The sequence below is a fragment of the Aethalodelphis obliquidens genome, unplaced genomic scaffold (assembly GCF_003676395.1).
Source record: "Aethalodelphis obliquidens isolate GAN/ISIS:26980383/991018 unplaced genomic scaffold, ASM367639v1 scaffold39, whole genome shotgun sequence".
NCBI lineage: Eukaryota > Metazoa > Chordata > Mammalia > Artiodactyla > Delphinidae > Aethalodelphis > Aethalodelphis obliquidens.
Window position 1 is genome coordinate 15377766 of NW_020837983.1, and position 18717 is coordinate 15396482.

Here is an 18717-nt window from a genome sequence, read left to right on the forward strand (position 1 = left end):
TTTCATCAGCACGTTGAGGAAATGGTTTTCTGTCTCCGTCGTCTGTGGCCAGGGAGGGCATTCTGAGATGTCTCTGTAGGATGCCTCACTTTGTATCTGGGTATAGGCAAACCCGCAACTGGAATTTTCTGATGAAAGTATTCCTCAGTAATCTTTGATACTGTCAAGTTCAAAAGCATCTTTTTGCCTCTGTTTAACTAAAATGAAAACGAATTTGGCCCTTTCTCTGCAGAATCACCATGGTGGCTGGGACCCTGTACCCATATCCTGAAAACTGGAGGGCCTTCAAGGCCCTCATTGCCACTCAGTGCAGCAGGGCTCAGGTCTGCGTGCTCACCGCACCACCCCACTTCCATTTTGGCCAAACCAAACACACCCCCGAATTTCTCCATGAATTTCCTGCTGGCAAGGTTCCAGCCTTTGAGGGTGACGATGGATTCTGTGTGTTTGAGAGCAATGCCATTGCCTCCTATGCAAGCAACGAGGACTGCAGGGAAGTACTCCCAAAGCAGCAGCCCAGGTGGTGCGGGGGGTGAGCCTTGCTGATAGCAACATAGTTCCCCCAGCCAGAACCTGGGTGTTCCACACCCTTGAGCCTCATGCGCTGCAACAAGCAGACCACAGAGAATGCAAAGCAGGAGGTGAGGGGAATTCTGGGGCCGCTGGACGCTCACTTGAAGACAAGGACTTTTCTGGTGGGCGAATGTGATACTGGCTGACATCACAGTTGTCTGCACCCTGTTGTGGCTTTATAAACAGGTTCTGGAAGCTTCTTTCTGCCAGGCCTTCCCTAATCCAAACCGCTGGTTCCTCACCTGCATTAACCAGCCCCAGTTCCGGGCTGTCTTGGGGGAGGTGAAAGTCTGTGAGAAAATGGCCCAATTTGATGCTAAAAAGTTTGCAGAGAGCCAGCCTAAAAAAGGACACCCCACAGAAAGAGAGCTTCTACGAGAAGAGAAGCAGAAGCCCCAGGCCGAGCGGAAAGAGTAGAAGACGGCTGCCCCTGCTACTGAGGAGGAGCTGGATGGACGTGCGCGGGCAGCGGCTGCTGAGCCGAAGGCCAAGGATCCCTTTGCTCCCCTGCCCAAGAGCACCTTTGTGTCGGATGAATTTAAGCGCAAGCACTCCAACGAGGACACACTCTCCGTGGCGCTGCCGTACTTTGGGGAGCACTTTGATAAAGATGGCTGGTGCCTGTGCTACGCCGAGGACCGCTTCCCTGAAGAGCTCACCCAGACCTTCATGAACTGCAACCTCATCACTGCAGTGTCGCAGCGACTGGACAAACTGAGGAAGAATGCCTTTGCCGGTGTCATTCTCTTTGGAAGCAACAATAGCGGCTCCATTTCTGGAGTCTGGGTCTCCCGAGGCCAGGAGCTTGCCTTTGCGCTGAGTCCAGATTGGCAGGGGTACTACGAGTCATACACATGCTGGAAACTGGATCCCAGCAGCGAGGAGACGCAGACTGGTTCGAGGATACTCTTCCTGGGATGGGGCCTTCCAGCACGTGGGCAAAGCCTTCAATCCGGGCAAGATCTTCAAGGGAACATCTCTTGCCATCGCCTAGCTGCCCGCACCTGGCCTTCAGGGAGAATGGGGGTCATTAAAGGAAACTGAACATCGAACCCTTTCCTGCGCTGCCTCCTTTGTGGGTGGTGGCTTCTTCAAAGGGGAGTAGATATGTTGAAGCAGGGTGTTGTCTATACCTGCAGGATCTCCCTGTGCAGGAGAGAAGTCTTCAAAAGAGCAGGAAGAGAGGCCTCTCCTCAGTTTTGATTTTTTTTTTTTTTTTTTTTTTTTAATTGCCTTGCCTCTCCTGTGATGACCGTCTTCTAGCCTAGCTGGGAAAGGTTGGATGTAGTTAGGAGGTGGTGACACGGGGCTTTGTAACTACCTAATTCCAGACCTTCCCTCATGAAGGGGGAGAATACCTGCTGACAGAGTGAGAGCACAGCATATGCAGAACGACTTAACACTACTTCCCTGCTTCCCGCAGCTGCCCTGTGAGCTGGGGTGGCCGCCGTATCCAAGAGTCATAGTTTCAACACTTCAGACAAAGAGGCACAGACTCCTTGGAACAGATGCTGGCCTGTGGGCCCTAACCTGGCTGTGGATCGTCTCTGGGGTACCTCTACTTTCTCACAAGGAAGTGGGGTTCAGAGATTTAAGCAATTTGCCTGTGATCACACATCTTAGGTAGCGGAGGCAAGATTTTGAACCCAGTGGGTGTCACTGGAGCCTGTACCCTAAACACGCCCTAGTGCTTCCTGCAATGTAGAGCAGTCATAAATGTCCTTTAACAACCAAAAAAAAAAAAAACCCAAACTAATCTGAATCACGTCATCCTTACATTTAATTCAGTTAGTGTCTTTCCTCATCTATTACCTTAGCCTCAATTTGTCAGCTGATAATTTTTCTAAGCATCTCAAGGAGCTCAGAGTAAGCTAATTGTGGTTCTGTGGAGCTGGACCTTTGGGAGGAAAGACAAAGCTGGTATCTACATTCCCTAATCGGTAATATCCTTTCCAATTCACCATAGGAAATGGCCTAACTCAACCAAATTAGCAGAAAACATGTAGGAGTTTAGCTTACATGGCCCTTATGTGATTGCTGTCATAAAATCACGAAACGCGTACAATTTTAAACTGATCTTGAAGTGAGATGAGTAGATGTTAAATAATACGCTATTTTCTCGCAATGCGTTTCAGTGACAAATTCCATTTTAAACAGTTACATGATTACAAGCTCTGAAATTAAATTTCATGATGAATAATTAAGCACCACTCTTCAGAGTCCCTGGGAGAAGCCACATTCTCTGCAGCACGTACACTTGGAATAATCGATTGGGAGTCAATTGGCAAAGTACTTCAGATTTAATTTGCAGTTCTGAAGGATCCTCCTTCAGCAGTTAGGGAGTCTGCTGCAGCCCCTGCTGTCCCATTTTGGTGGGGAAAAAAAGCAGGATTTTATCTTCTTTGGTACTGTTTCACACTATGGTATAAGATTCCTCAATTGATTGTGAAAGATACTCATACAAGAGAGATCCTATTTATTTAAACATCTTTTAGAGTCACAGGTGGAAACAATGAAAAACACAATTTAAGAATTCTTGTTCACTGTTTTTTATTCTGGAATTCAGGGGATAGTTGATGTGGGAGTGTTGTATAGAAAAAAGACCCATGGCCTTTTTTTTGAGGAAAAAAATCTAGATTTCAGCCACTTGGGATCTGGAGCAAATGGGCTAAATTCTCTGTGTCTCAGTGGCTTCATCTGTAAAATGGGTATAGTAATATTTCTCAAAGTTGTTGTGACGAGTAAATGATATTATAAATAAAAGACTCCTCACACAGTGCTTGGCCAGAGTAGACAGTTTTCTCTGAGGATGAAGTCTAGATCATTCCTTACTCACAGACCAGAGAAAGTTTATAAGGATGGTATTCAATGCTATTTCTGTTTTCAAAAAATTTTACCTGCCTTGAATATAGACAAGACAGGGGTATGAGTGAAACATCAGTCTCTCCCCACAATAATGCTGCTTCCTCAGCCCAATGTGGTCTGTCTGGGCTCTGCCACTGATGGAGAGCTGGATACTGGCAGTGTTGGTGAAAAGCAGGAGTCAGCAAACATTTTTTTGTAAAAGACCAGATTGTGGGCATCGACTTAACTCTGACAGTTTGTGTCCCATCGACTTAACTCTGCTGTTGTAGCGAGAAAGCAGCCATAGACAACATGTAAATAGATAAGTACACTGTTTTCCAATGAAACGTTATTTATGGACACTGAAATTTGAATTTCCAATAATTTTCACTTTTCACAAAATGTTACTCTTCTTTTGATTTTTTCCAACCACTTAAAAATGTAAAAGTATTTTAAAAGGAGAGAGTTGTGTGGCTTCACTCTTGTCAAAAAAGTAAGAGGCAAGGACATCCACAGAAAAATAGGGGATCAAGATCTGATGGGAAAGAGGTAGATGTTTTGGGATAAAACAGGAGTTTTAGAGTCAGAACTGGGTTTGAATCCTATTTTCTCCCTTCATTGGCTCTCTGACTCTAAACACAAGGCTGCTGAACATCTGTCTCGCTCAGTGTTTTCATTTATAAAATGGTGATAAAAATACCTACCTGAGTGGGCTATTGTAAGGATTAAATAAATTATTCTATACAATGGTCCTTGCATACAGAAGGTACTTAATAAATGCCATTGTGACTAATCTTTTTGTTCCTATGTGGTAGGCAGAATAATGGCCCTCTAAAAATGTCCATGTCCTGATCATAGGAACCTGTGAATAGATAGGTTTTGATGCAAAGGGGAATTAAGGTTGCTAATCAGCTGACCTTCAGATGCCGGAGGTGATCCTGGGTCATCCAGGTGGGCCAAGGGTCCTTATAAGTGGAAGAGGAGGCAGAACAGAGGGTCACAAGGGTCCTTATAAGTGGAAGAGGAGGCAGAACAGAGAAAACCAGAGAGATGGCAGTGAAGAGGAGGACTTGCCCAATGTCTCTGGCTTTAAAGATGGGAGGGAGCCACAAACCAAGGAATGCCAGCAGCCTCTAGACGCTGGAAAAGGAGAGCAAATGGATTATCTCCTAGAACCACCTAAAAGAAATGCGGCCCTGCCAAGCCTTGATTTTAGCTTAGTGAGACTCATTTTGGACTTCTGCCTTCCAGAACTGTAGGATAATAAATTTGTGTTGTTTTCAGGTGCTAAGTTTATAGTAATTGGTTACAGCAGCAATAGGAAACTAATACAGACTGTTACTATTATTATCCATGCAAAGAAAGCTAGTTGTCCACAAAAGTATATGCTTCCCCCTTCCTTAGTGCAGAGATTTTTCTGGAACTGGGTGCTGTCAAAAATCGAGAAATAGCACAATTAAAACCACCAAATTAATAAATGATTAATAAATTCAGTAAGAGTTATTGTGTATCTAAGAACAATTTGCAAACTGGGAGCTTTCAAATGCAAGGACTCCCATGAAGCTCAGGGGTGTGGTGTTACAGGATGGCTTATAAAGTGAAAATGAGGAAGCTGTTAACCTTTACAATGACTGGTTATTACAATGGGCGTTTCCAGATGGTAGGAGCTTGGCAAAAAGGGATTATCTCATACCATTTTTAGGAAGATGGCTTAAGTTTCTTTTCTGATTGTCACATGCATTTACAAGAAATAACCTAAGTATTGCTTATATTCATGAAATGAGATTTAGTTTTACTAACACGGCTTTTGTCTGCTCAGGGAATTCTCAGATCTGGACTCCATTTTATATTTAATTTGAACAGTTTTCCCCTTTTGTTCATTCTCGCTACAAGCTTAGAGCGTGACTAACTAGTAGAGTGTGACTAGCCATTGCCACAGTTAATGGAGCCAGGCTGAAAAATCACATGTTTGCTGTTCCCATTGCTTGAGTAGTCAGGATGGAGGGTCATGTAGTCGCTCTTCCCAAAAGTTGCCTGTCATCGTGGAGGTGGGCGGCCAGGTCATTTAGTTCTTCCAGTTGCCTAATCCTCATGGATATTTGATGTGTGAGTGGCTGCTGAAAGGCATTTTAAATTGCCCTTGAGAGGATACAAGGCACTAGAGAGGTTAATATGATGGCTCTAAGGAGAATATTAGCCGAGGATTGAAAAATTCCCAAGAACAGAGATTCGCAGGAGACAATATTTAACCAATTAAATAAATCAAATGGGTTATAATAAAATACAGCGTTCACCACTTTTTTTTTAACGGATAATGTGTATGTATTTGGGTTTCAATTTCTTCTGAGTTATTTACATAGGCACAATATGGTGTATTAGCAATCACACATCCTCATGATTACTTAGGACAAGATGAACATATGGATGTTTTGATCAGGAGGTGAAATGAAAGTTCACCTGAAATGTTTTCATTTCAGGAGGTGAATGAAGTTTTACCATTCTCGGTAAAATTTGCGTTCCGATGATCTGTCTCCCTCCACTGTCTCTCATGCCTCCCAGCCAATCTTCAGCCCACTTGGCCGGGAACTGCTCCCGTCAAAGCTGCCAACCCCCTCTGTGTTCCTGAACTCGGATACTTCTCTGGCCTCACCTTGGCCGCTCCGCAGGATCTGACACAGCTGACTCCTCCCTCCTTGAAGCCCTTTTTTCTCTTGGCTTCCAAGAGACCACCCACCACGCCGTCCTAGTGTGACCCCACCTCTGGCCTCCTGTTCAGTCTCCTCTGCCGCCCTCTCTTCTTTCCAGCCTCTAAATGGTCAGGGGCTGCAGAGCCCGGCTCCGTCTGCCCTCCCCCGCAGGCTGATCTCACCCAACCCTGCTTTCAGTATCACACAGCCTGATGGCTCCCACATTTCCATCTCCGGCTGGCACCTCTCCTGTATATGCAAAAAAAAGTGTTTTTTTAAAAATAAAGGCTTTTTATTTATTTTATTTTTATTTATTTCTTAAATTAATTAATTTATTTTTGGCTGCGTTGGGTCTTCGTTGCTGCGCACAGGCTTTCTCTAGTTGCGGGGAGCGAGGGCTACTCTTCGTTGCGGTGCGCGGGCTTCTCCTTGCGGTGGCTTCTCTTGTCGTGGAGCATGGGCTCTAGGCACGTGGGCTTCAGTAGTTGTGGCTCACGGGCTCAGTAGTGTGGCTTGCAAGCTCCAGAGCACAGGCTCAGCAATTGCAGGGCACAGGCTTGGTTGCTCCCCTGTGTGTGGGATCTTCCCGGACCAGGGCTTGAACCCGTGTCACCTGCAGTGGCAAGCGGACTCTTATTAGCCACTGCGCCACCAGGGAAGTCCTAAGGTGTTGTAGGTGAGCTTCTACTAAATCAGGCCTCTATGTGATGTGAGCAATCAAGTAATTTAATGAGATGCATTTCTATGGAAACAAAAGAAAAACAAAGTTTAATTTTAAACAAAGGTTAAAAGGTTAACAAAGGTTAAAGTTCAAGTAAATTACCAATTCAGTTTCTGCGTCTGGGGAGCAGCCAGTTGAGAAAATTTCTAGATTTGAGTTTGAGGCATCTTTACATGGAATGGGGTTGGCAGTTTCAGTCTGACGGATTTTCCTGGTTTGCAGTTTGACTGGATCTGATGTTATTGGGTGTTCTGGTGCACTCTCTTAAGTGACCCATATAGCAACAGGCATGAAGGTTGTTCACATGTGATCTGTTGTGGTACGTTCTGTGAAGTTTACAAGTAGATACCTCAAAGACAATGAATAGGGCTAGAATCTGATAACCGGTACACCAGAGTTACCTATTGAAATACATTTTTTTATAGTCATCACATTTTTATCAAAGATATTGTGAAACAAATGTGTTTAAAGTAAGTCTAATCTTATTAAACTTGGCTTGATTATTTACATAAATACAAGAATAATGAGTCTATGCATTTTCTTAAAAATGACATTTCAATCAAAGCTTGGGTCATATCTAAGGGACTTTACTGGCTTCATAAAGTCAACCTTAGTTCTTTAAATTATTTAGTGAGAAGGAATCTCAGATTAGACCTCTAAAGTCTCTTTAAGCTAAGCAGTTTAGCCTAATTGTTTTCTGTTGTTCTATTGTCTAATTGTTTTCTATTACACAAGGAGGACAGATTCTTATTGAACTTATATAAGTACATATATTGGCATGAAAAATAAGAATATTTAATAAGAGTTTCTGAATTCTGGAGGGATCAGGGTGGGAGAATAACACGTTTCAACTTTTGTTGACAAAAGTATATTTTACCATTTGCTGTAAGTTATATATAGCTTAAAAGGGAGGAGAAAAAAAGAGTCTTTTAAATCTGGAAAACAAAACATTAAAGAGCAATGGGTTTTTTTGTTTTGTTTTGTGGGTTTTTTTTTTTTTTTTTGCGGTACGCGGGCCTCTCACTGTCGTGGGCTTTCCCGTTGCGGAGCACAGACTCCAGACGCGCAGGCTCAGCGGCCATGGCTCCCGGGCCTAGCCGCTCCGCGGCATGTGGGACTTTCCCGGACCGGGGCACGAACCCGTGTCCCCTGCATCGGCAGGCGAGCTTAAAGAGCAATGTTTTGAATGAAGTCATGAAGATTATAATTATCTTCGTCAGTACAATCAATCTCCTGTAATTCTTATTTTGCTTCATCTTGGGTTAGCAGCTTTGTGAATCATTTTTTCCATTAGTTTCAGAAATTCTTACCTAGTTCAGTGTTACAATCTTAAAGTGATCAGAAACTTGTATTCTACAGTACTTGTCAAGGTTTTTTCCATGCATATCTTTGAAGATGAAGCATATTTGCCTATAGTTTATTGTAAATGCTTTCAGAGAATTGAGAATAAAACATTAACCATGAATGACAAAAGACTTAAAAATATTCATGGTTAAAGATCTGTTGATAGTTCATACCCACACAAAAACGAATGCAATTGATGAGTGAATTTGGTTATATTTGTGATATATAGTATTTTAAGATAATAGTGGGAATTATGACTGATAACATTGTACCAGGCCATATCAGAATTTTAGGAATTTCATATAATTTCTGAATTACTTATATATATATATATATAAGGTATACCTATATAAATATAATCTAAGGAGGTTAAATATTATTTTTATCTGACAATATTTCCTATGCAATTTAACATCAAATAAGCTTAAATAAATTAACATTTCTCTTTTATAAGGAGAGAGAAGAAATCTTTTGAGATCTTCCAGGAGCCCTCTGGAAAATCCAGAAGTTAGTTCAAGGTCAAAAAGACTTAATTCAGGGCTTCCCTGGTGGCGCAGTGGTTGACAGTCCGCTTGCTGATGCAGGGGACACGGGTTCGTGCCCCGGTCCGGGAAAGTCCCACATGCCGCGGAGCGGCTGCTGGGCCCGTGAACCATGGACGCTGAGCCTGCGCGTCCGGAGCCTCTGCTGCGCAACGGGAGAATCCACAACAGTGAGAGGCCCGCGTACCGCAAAAAAAAAAAAAAAAAAGACTTCATTCAAAATTTGATTTGAGGAAGTTTGTCCAAAATGTCAAAAGGTTTAAAACATTTGATCAAATAGGAGCATAAGTCACTGTGAAACAATATTTAGTTATCCCTTTAACCAAAGTGACAATGAAAAGATTTGCATTGCAAATACAGAAAGTTACCTGGTTATAAAAACAAACATACAAACAAAAACCCTTAGCTCATTTAAAATGGAAAAGACTCAGTTTTTCTAGGTAATCAAAGTCCTGATAAAGGCTATGTAGAACATAGGAAATATTTTCTAAGATGCAGAATCTTTGTTTTCCTAGGCAGATTACATTTACATAAAGAAAAACCCTTTATAAACTTTTACTAAGAGTGGATCAATAATCTACAAAATTTGTGGCTTTAACAGAGAGAAAATTAAACTCTAGTTTTGTATCAGTACATTAGTGAGCTCATTTAAGGAAAACCTTATAAATCTATCCAATTTAGCCAGCTTTGACCTCACAACATAATTTATTTTCCACAAACCTTCTGAACAATTTCTATATCCATTTAGGATTTATCTTACTCTTTTTCCTTTTGTTCTGGAATAACCAGTCATTTTATTTTAGACATTACTCTTTTTCTTTAACAGAAATACGTACTCTTGCGTACTCTTCATGTCAAAATACATCCCATTTTCTTCCCATACTTTGCATACAAAATTGTTTCCCTTCACTCTTACTGTTTCTAGTAGTTCTATTTTTATATATTGATTATAAATTTTTACTATTAGTAACCTTTACTTTCCAGTGAAAACTAAGAAACAGGCAATTGTGAAGTATCATATATTCGCATCCTGTAGTCGACTCACAAACATAAATAGGTAATTAAAATTTATAATTTTTTAGAAACATTCTTCACACTACCATTTCTAAATGTGGCAGAAGGCATATTTATTAATAGACACAAATATCTTTTGTTTCTATAAAAATTAAGCCAAAAGTAGATAGATTTAAACTTATATTTAGCAATCTATGTCTCAGTATGTTATCTTCTTGGAAATGATCTTGATAGTCAATGAATATCCATTATTTAGTTTAACTTAGTGTAAACTTTTATCTCATTCATATTTATTTAAACTATTTGTTTTTAACAATTATGCTTAAGCATTTTTCTCACCACCTTAATGTTCAGATGTCTGAATTCCCAAGATTCACATATTATATCAAGCTTAGCCTCTTGGTCTCCTGATACCCAGAGCCATATCCTCTCATGTGCTGCTTGGTCTTGTGTGTGTGTGTGTGTGTGTGTGTGTGTGTGTGTGTGTGTGTATGAAATATATGTATGTACGTACACATTCACATATCAGAAATTAGCATGACCTAAGAGATTTTTGTAAATTACCTTGCTCATAATGCTGATTTTAAGGGACTAAATTTCTGCTGGTTTATTATTCATCTTGCTTTCTTCTTTATTGAATGGTTTCTACCTCACTGTTTATGTAGTCTCCAGATAGTAACAGTGAAAGGGAAGGTAGAAAGACTGAACTTTTCCTGGCTTACCATTTTACCTTGTCCAGTTTCAAAGAGTGATTTGAATCTAAAGACAATCATACCCCTGTTTGCTTGAGACTGGTGTCTCCATGCAAAATTCATTGACGAAAAGTGAGAAGTCTGGCACTGGGAAGAAACTGTTGGAGAATCAAAGAAAGATACCTAATGGGGAATTTAATTTCTGTGGTGTGATGTTAAAGAGAATTTTTTCCACTGTTTCCTTACTCGATCAGAAATAAGAAATCTATTGTTCTGGATGTGTTTTAATTCAGGCTGCTATGAAAAAAATATGATAGACTGGATGGCTTAAACAAGCGAAATTTACCCCTTACAGTTCTGAAGGCTGGGAAGTCCAACGTCAGATGCTGGTTAATTGGGTTCCTAGGTTGCAGATGGATACCTTTTTGCTGTATCCTCACACAGCAGAAAGAGAAGAAAGCTCTCTCCTCTCCCATCATGAGAGTTCTACCTAATTACCTTCCAGAGTCCCCATCTCCAAATATCATCACATTTGGGGATTAGGGTTTCAACTTATGAATGTTGGGGAAACACAAACATTCAGTCCATAGCAAGGTGGGTTGTGAAGGTGTGGCTTTTGGCTTTGTGATGGTGTGATGATTGATGACTCAGGGTAAGCAGACACTACCCAAAAAGACTCACATAGGGGTACCACAACGCAGATGGAGAGTACACCAAAGTAGGAGTTAGGGGCTGGCAGTTCTGCTTTATGTTTTTTCAGCTGAACATACTCAGTGACTCTGGGTCATGGTTTTTCCTTCCGTATCATGAGATCTGCTCTCTGTAATCATGCACGAGTTTTTTGATCCAAAGGTAAGTGTGTTGGGGAAAGCTTTTGAGAAAATAAACTGATATTAACATAAGTATCAGACCCAGAACGTATGATACATCCAGTTCATTGGCAATCACAGCCTTTTCACAAAGATGGCCTGTTCTACTGAAAACTCTGAAAAAATCTTCTGAGTCATGCGGGTTGTATCACTGCCAAAAGAACTCTTCAGAAAGTGTAACCATGGAAACAGCACACTAGCCATCTCAAGGGGTGTATAAAAACATCTGAAAACTAACAGTCAGAAGGAGTACTTGGCGAACACTGGGAAAGGTAAGAGTCTGTGCTTACCTTGTGGGTGAAGAAAGGGCCTTTTGATTGATACTGCTGCTCTGAAAAGTCTAAGCAAAAGGTCTAAAAGCAAGACTCCTGACGTCTGAGCAGAATCTGGCAACTACATCACAGCTGGCATATGTAATCTGCAACACGGGGATCCTGTAGAGACCAAGAATCTTTAGTCTGAATTTATCTACAGTAACGCCTCAGACAGCCTGAAAAGCTCTGCCGCTATCAATTCTATTATTTGATGGTTGATCTCTTTATTTAGTAGAACTCCAGAGAAAGTGTACCTCTGCACAGGATGAAGGAAGCTGTCTCTAAACTCCCTGTTACACACATTAAACCACGCTGCTCTCCTTATCACGCAGTTGTTTTAATGAAAACAAAATGAGTTTACTTACATGGGTGTTTATGTTATTTACTTCCATCTGTAACACACAGATTGATTCTTGCAAAAAAATTTAACTGGAGAGCGTACTGGGCAAGAGTTTTTCTTCCCACTTGTTAATCCCCTTCCTTCTGAGAGGCAAACTTATTTACCAGTGATGTATATAACCTTTAAATCCCTTTCCTATATGTCCTACAGTTTATTGCTTTGGGTTTGAGGTTTATTATTTATTGATATGTTTTGACCTCCAAAGTGCTTTTTTCCACTTAACTATATTTGTTTTTTTAACATCTTTACTGGAGTATAATTGCTTTACAATGGTGTGTTAGTTTCTGCTTTATAACAAAGTGAATCAGCTATACATATGCATACATCCCCATATCTTCTCCCTCTTGCATCTCCCTCCTACCCTTCCTATCCCACCCCTCTAGGTGGTCACAAAGCACCGAGCTGATCTCCCTGTGCTATGCAGCTGCTTCCCACTGTCTATTTTACATTTGATAAGTGTATGTATATCCATGCCACTCTCTCACTTCGTCCCAGTTTACCCTTCCCCTCCCCGTGTCCTCAAGTCCATTCTCTATGTCTGCGTCTTTATTCCTGTCCTGCCCCTAGGTTCTTCAGAACCGTATTTTTTTTTTTAAATTCTTTTTTAGATTCCATATATATGTGTTAACACATGGTATTTGTTTTTCTCTTTCTGACTTACTTCACTCTGTATGACAGACTCTAGGTCCATCCACCTCACTACAAATAACTCCATTTCTTTTTATGGCTGCATAATATTCCATTGTATATATGTACCACATCTTCTTTATCCATTCATCTGTCAGTGGACACTTAGGTTGCTTCCATGTCCTGGCTATTGTAAATAGAGCTGCAATGAACATTGTGGTACTTGACTCTTTTTGAATTATGGTTCTCTCAGGGTATATGCCCAGTAGTGGGATTGCTGGGTCATATTGTAGTTCTATTTTTAGTTTTTTAAGGAACCTCCATACTGTTATCCATAGTGGCTGTATCAATTTACATTTCCACAACAGTGCAAGAGAGTTCCCTTTTCTCCACACCCTCTCCAGCATTTATTGTTTGTAGATTTTTTGATGATGGCCATTCTGACAGGTGTGAGGTGATACCTCATTGTAGTTTTGATTTGCATTTCTCTAGTGATTAGTGATGTCGAGCATCCTTTCATGTGTTTGTTGGCAATCTATATATCTTCTTTGGAGAAATGTCTGTTTAGGGCTTCTGCCCATTTTTCGATTGGGTTGTTTGTGTTTTTGATATTGAGCTGCATGAGCTGCTTGTATATTTTGGAGATTAATCCTTTGTCAGTTGCTTCATTTGCAAATATTTTCTCCCATTCTGAGGGTTGTCTTTTGGTCTTGTTTATGGTTTCCTTTGCTGTGCAAAAGCTTTGAAGTTTCTTTAGGTCCCATTTGTTTATTTTTGTTTTTATTTCCATTTCTCTAGGAGGTTGGTCAAAAAGGATCTTGCTGTGATTTATGTCGTAGAGTGCTCTGCCTATGTTTTCCTCTAAGAGTTTTAGAGTGTCTGGCCTTACACTTAGATCTTTAATCCATTTTGAGTTTATTTTTGTGTATGGTGTTAGGGAGTGTTCTAATTTCATTCTTTTACATGTAGCTGTCCAGTTTTCCCAACACCACTTATTGAACAGGCTTTCTTTTCTCCATTGTATATTCTTGCCTCCTTTATCAAAAATAAGGTGACCATATGTGCATGGATTTATCTCTGGGCTTTCTATCCTGTTCCATTGGTCTATATTTCTGTTTTTGTGCCAGTACCATACTGTCTTGATTACTGTAGCTTTGTAGTATACTCTGAAGTCTGGGAGCCTGATTCCTCCAGGTCCGTTTTTCTTTCTCAAGATTGCTTTGGCTATTTGGGGTCTTTTGTGTTTGTGCTTTACACCCGGCTGGAGCACCAAGAGCCTTTCAGCCACACGGCTTTTCAGAAGTCTGAGGTCTTCTGCCAATGTTCAGTAGGTGTTTTGTAGGAGTTGTTCCACGTGTAGATGTATTTCTGATGTATTTGTGGGGAGGAAGGTGATCTCCACATCTTACTCCTCTGCTGTCTTGAAGGTCTCCCTTAACTATATGTTCTGAATATCTTTCTACTTCTGTAAATCTACCTTCAAACTTATTGTTCTAAAATTTGCATCAAAATGTGTCCCATTTTCCTGAGATAAAATATTTTTTCTTAGTAAATATCCAGGAATAGCCAAGATTAGGAGAAAACTTAGCCTTTAGAATCAAAGATAAATTCATATTTCATGTCTGCTGCTTAATATCTAGTTAAATTTGGGCAAATTACATATACTATATGGGCCTTTGTTTCCTCATAAAAAGGGAAGGGCTGTAATAAAGTTGTGATGAATGAGAATAAAAGAGGAACCCCATCCAGCATATTGTCTGGCACAAAGTAGGTGCACAGCATTTATTAGTTTCCTTCATATTTAAAAAAATTCTGTAAAGGAATAATACTCTAGAGCAGACATGTTGGTGATAGTTGGCATGAATTAGGTGATCATGTATTTTGTTGTGGCTCAGTGAATGAAGCTGCAACTCTTGTGTAGCAAATATAAAGGCTCTTCAGAATCCTATCAAGTTTGACTCTATTATAATTGTCTTACTTCCATTGGATGTGAGCTTTTTGAGGGAAGGATGAAGATTTGACTGAACTCCATACACCCCCAGAGTGTACAGAGCCTTGTCCACAGTTTCATATGATGAGCATACAAAATATTTTTCACATGAGTGAATGAGATTGTCTTCCAGCTGAGGCAACTGCCTGATTCAGCACCAAAGAGAGTTCCACTTTTCCATATCCTTCATTTGTAATTTCCATCATTGTGTTGTCAATCTGATTACATTAAATCTTGATCAATTCAGAAATTTTGGGCACATATCAAATGATCGATAAAAGTTTGTTGAACAAATTGTTCATCAATTAGAAACTGAGATTTCCAATCTCTGGAAAAGAGAGTATTCAAATTAAAAATCAATATTGAAAGCTGTACTTCTCATCTTTTCTCCAATCGCATAGTCACAGTGTGCTCTCCCCTCCCACTTCTATTCCATTCTTCCTCCCCTCTTCCCTATCTTCCTTCCATTACATTGCCTCCTTATTTGGTCTATGATTTAAGGAGAACAATATCTGCTATCTAGTAGAACTAAGTCAATGTATAATTTCTCTATTAACGGTTCCCTTCCAGACCTTAAGGGTCCTCATTGCATATTGGTTACAATATAACTGACCTACTTACATGCATCATCTGATTTCTGTCTATCCGTCCAAAGCCATTTCAATCCATCTTTCCCTTCATTCACTAACCTTTGGCCACTCTGACCTTCCTATTTCTCTTCTTATTTCTCCTATTTCTGAGTACTTTGGGGACTTGGCATGTATATAGTTGCCTCTGATGGGAAGCTCCTCCCAATCTCTCTCCTTATGGCAGGCTCCTGGAATCATTTAGGTCTCACCATAAATGTCATATCCTCTGAAAATACTACCACCCTAAGTACTACTTCCCCATTATTCTCTAACACTTCTTTCTCTTTGTTTCTTTCAAGGTTTTAAAGTTTCAGATTGCAAATAGACAGTTTGTAATTTTTTGTTTTGTGTCCATTAATTGTTCAGCTCCTTGAAAGCAGGTCCCATGTATATTTCTTTTAACATTTGGGTATGCCGCAACTAGTGCAAGTTTTGGCATATAATTGATACTCATAATTTTTAATAAATAAGTCAATCAAGGATGTTTGAATGTTTAATTTTCTAGATTTGAATTTATAGTTTCTTGGACACAACATTTAGTACAGATTTTAGTTTATAATGACCATAATTTATATGCTTTGAATCCCTATATATTATGATTTACATTAACAAACCATTTATTCTCATTTTTTCATTAAAGTATTGCTTTTTATTGGTAGGGGACGTACTTGCTCTTAACCAAAGGTGTTCACACCATTCAGTTAGTCATCAGAAACCTAAACAATAGCACTAATGTGTAAGAAACTCTAAGGGACTTTCTGAACTGATAAACTATTTCATTATCAGGTGTACTCTCTTTTTACGCCACACACTTAGCATAAGAACTTGGTGTCATTGTTAATGACATACCGAACTGTTCATCTTTATTGCATTAAAGTAGAGCATTGTAAAGTAGGACACGGGCTCAATCAATATTTTAAATGAATGTACTCAGAATATAAGGGCTTCTATTATATGCCTTTATCCCACATTTGGTATATCATAAATAAGTATTAATAAGAGTTTATTAAAGGTACAACGTTAAACTGTCACGGATAAAGAATCTATTTCTTCAAAGTTTCTTCTTGCCAAGAACTCTTAATGACTTTGAGCTCTAAAAACATCCCATCTGTACCAACATTTCCCTGATGGCATTCGTATTTTGAACATATCTTTTGAAATTACTTATTATAATATTGTTTACGGAGGAAGAAAAATGCAGTCTCTATCACAGCATAAGTAAATCTCTCTTAAAGATGTTTAATTACTTAAGGTTTTTTAAAACCGGAGGTTCCTAAGAATGCAATATGATTGCTATATATCAGCATAAGAGTGGATTCTGCAATCATAAAAAGGAGTGTCCTTGACTAGGAGATAACCTTACCAACATATTTAACTTTTTGCTCCTTATTTTCAGAACTTAGAACTGGGATGTCACTGAACTTATTCTGTAAAATATTTTGCTGGGGAAAAGGAAACAGGGTGTTACCAAACTCCCCTGGAGATAATACTAATTACGATGATAATAGTCAGTACTTCTTGAGTACCTGCAGTGTGTTAGACAGTGTGCTAACAAATTTACATGGTTTGGTTAATCTACTCCTCACCACAGTCAAATAGGAACAATGATTATCCCAATTTCTGAAGGAGAAAACAGAGGCTTTGAGAGGCTAATACTTGCCTCATGATAGCCTGCAGTCAAGTCAAGTTCCCTGTATCAATCTGTGGCTAATTAGAGGCGGAGAGGTGCCTCAAGTCAGACAGAGAAAGACAAATATCATGTGACATCGCTTATACGTGGAATCTAAAAAAAAGGCTACAAAGGAACTTAGCTACAAAACAAATAGAGTTAGAGATGTAGAAAATAAACTTATGATTATGGGGTTGGGGGTAAGGGTGGGAGAAGGAATCAATTGGAAGATCGGGACTGACACATACACACTACTATATACAGCATAGATGACGAGTAAGGACCTACTGTACAGCACAGGGAACTCAATACTTTGTAATGGCCTATATGGGAAAAAAAGCTAAAAAAGAGTGGGTGTTTGTATACGTGTAACACATCTGGCTCTACAAGGATTGGCTCTGCAAGAATTGAGTCATTAGCCACTGCAGCCACTGACCTTTAACACACTCTGAAAGGCGTTCAAGGTGATCAGAAATGAGGCGCTCTGTGCTCTGGTAAGAAAGCAAAGATAAAATGGGGAAGATGTTCAGAGATATGGAGAGGAGCTGTTATTGATTTGGTTACTGATTAAAAAATAATAATGGCTAATTCCTACTGTACTCTTCATGAAGTTATTTAATGATCATCATAACTTAATGCTGTCAGTACTTATTGCTATCACCATTTTATAGATGAGGAAACTGAGGCATAGAAGAGAGGGGTAAATTACCCAAGCATCCGTGGCTGTTGTAGAGTAAAACCAAGAATCAAACGCTGGCAGGCTGACAGAAGAAGTAAAAAGCAGTCTTTAGCACAGCATAAGTGAATCTCTTTTAAAGATGTTTAATTATTTAAGATTTTTTTAAACCCGGAAGTTCATAAGGATGCAGTACGACGGCGTCACTGCCAGTCACCGTGTGATACCCTGTTGGATGGTGGAAGTCTGAGAAAACACAGGATAACTTTCTTGTTTTTCAACTTGGGTAAATGGGCAGTGCTTTTTGTTAAACTGGGGAGAAATATGCATTTGTTTTGTTTTGCTTCTCATTTTTCAAGGTAGGACTGAAGGGCCAAAGAGATGAAGTAACGTGCCTGAGGTCACACAGGGAGGTCCTGCTGTGTAATAGCAGAGATTCCAGCTTCACGAGAGCAGGTTCAAGGCTTAGCTCTATCAAAATACTAACTGGAAGCCTTCTTATCTTTGGATCTCAGCTATGTCATATGAGAACTGAAATTCTGATCTCTACCACAAGTAATATTGCACATGAAGTTAAGCTTCAGGGGCCCTCAACTGCATACACTAATACAGTTAATTCATATATGGGGACCCACAAAATGGAGACTGCCCCAGTGGCCTGACCCACTTCACAAATCTAAACCTAAGTCAGCCTTCGTTTACCGGAAATGGCTCACTGCCAAGGAAACCAAACACCAAGCACAATACTCCAACTCAGTTCTAGCTAGTTTACCTCACCGAGAAGATAAGACCTGCTAGACTTACAAGGAAATCCCCCACCTCCCAGCCAATCATGCCCTGTTTCTGCATTGCCTGTAGTTTCCTCTAACTTTCTTTAAAACTTGCTCTTACCCGAAATCCCTGGGGAAGAGTACACCACTGCTTGGTAGGCACTGTACTCCACCAATCCATGGATTGTCTTCTTTTCAGCAAAGGACATCAAACTCATCACTAAGTTGTTTTAGTTTTGTCATTTGGCACGTAGGTCTTCCAAGGCTCTGCCAACTAAAGAAGGTTGCTAGCCGTCTGGCTCTACAAGGATTGAGTCATTAGCCACTGCAGCCACTGACCTTTAATACACTCTGAA

General features: G+C 40.1%; 1 pseudogene; it reads left to right on the plus strand.

Annotated features, from left to right (window-relative positions):
• The first annotated feature begins 228 nt into the window (after positions 1–228).
• LOC113633283 (elongation factor 1-gamma pseudogene) lies at positions 229–1625 on the plus strand (annotated as a pseudogene).
• Positions 1626–18717: the final 17092 nt, after the last annotated feature.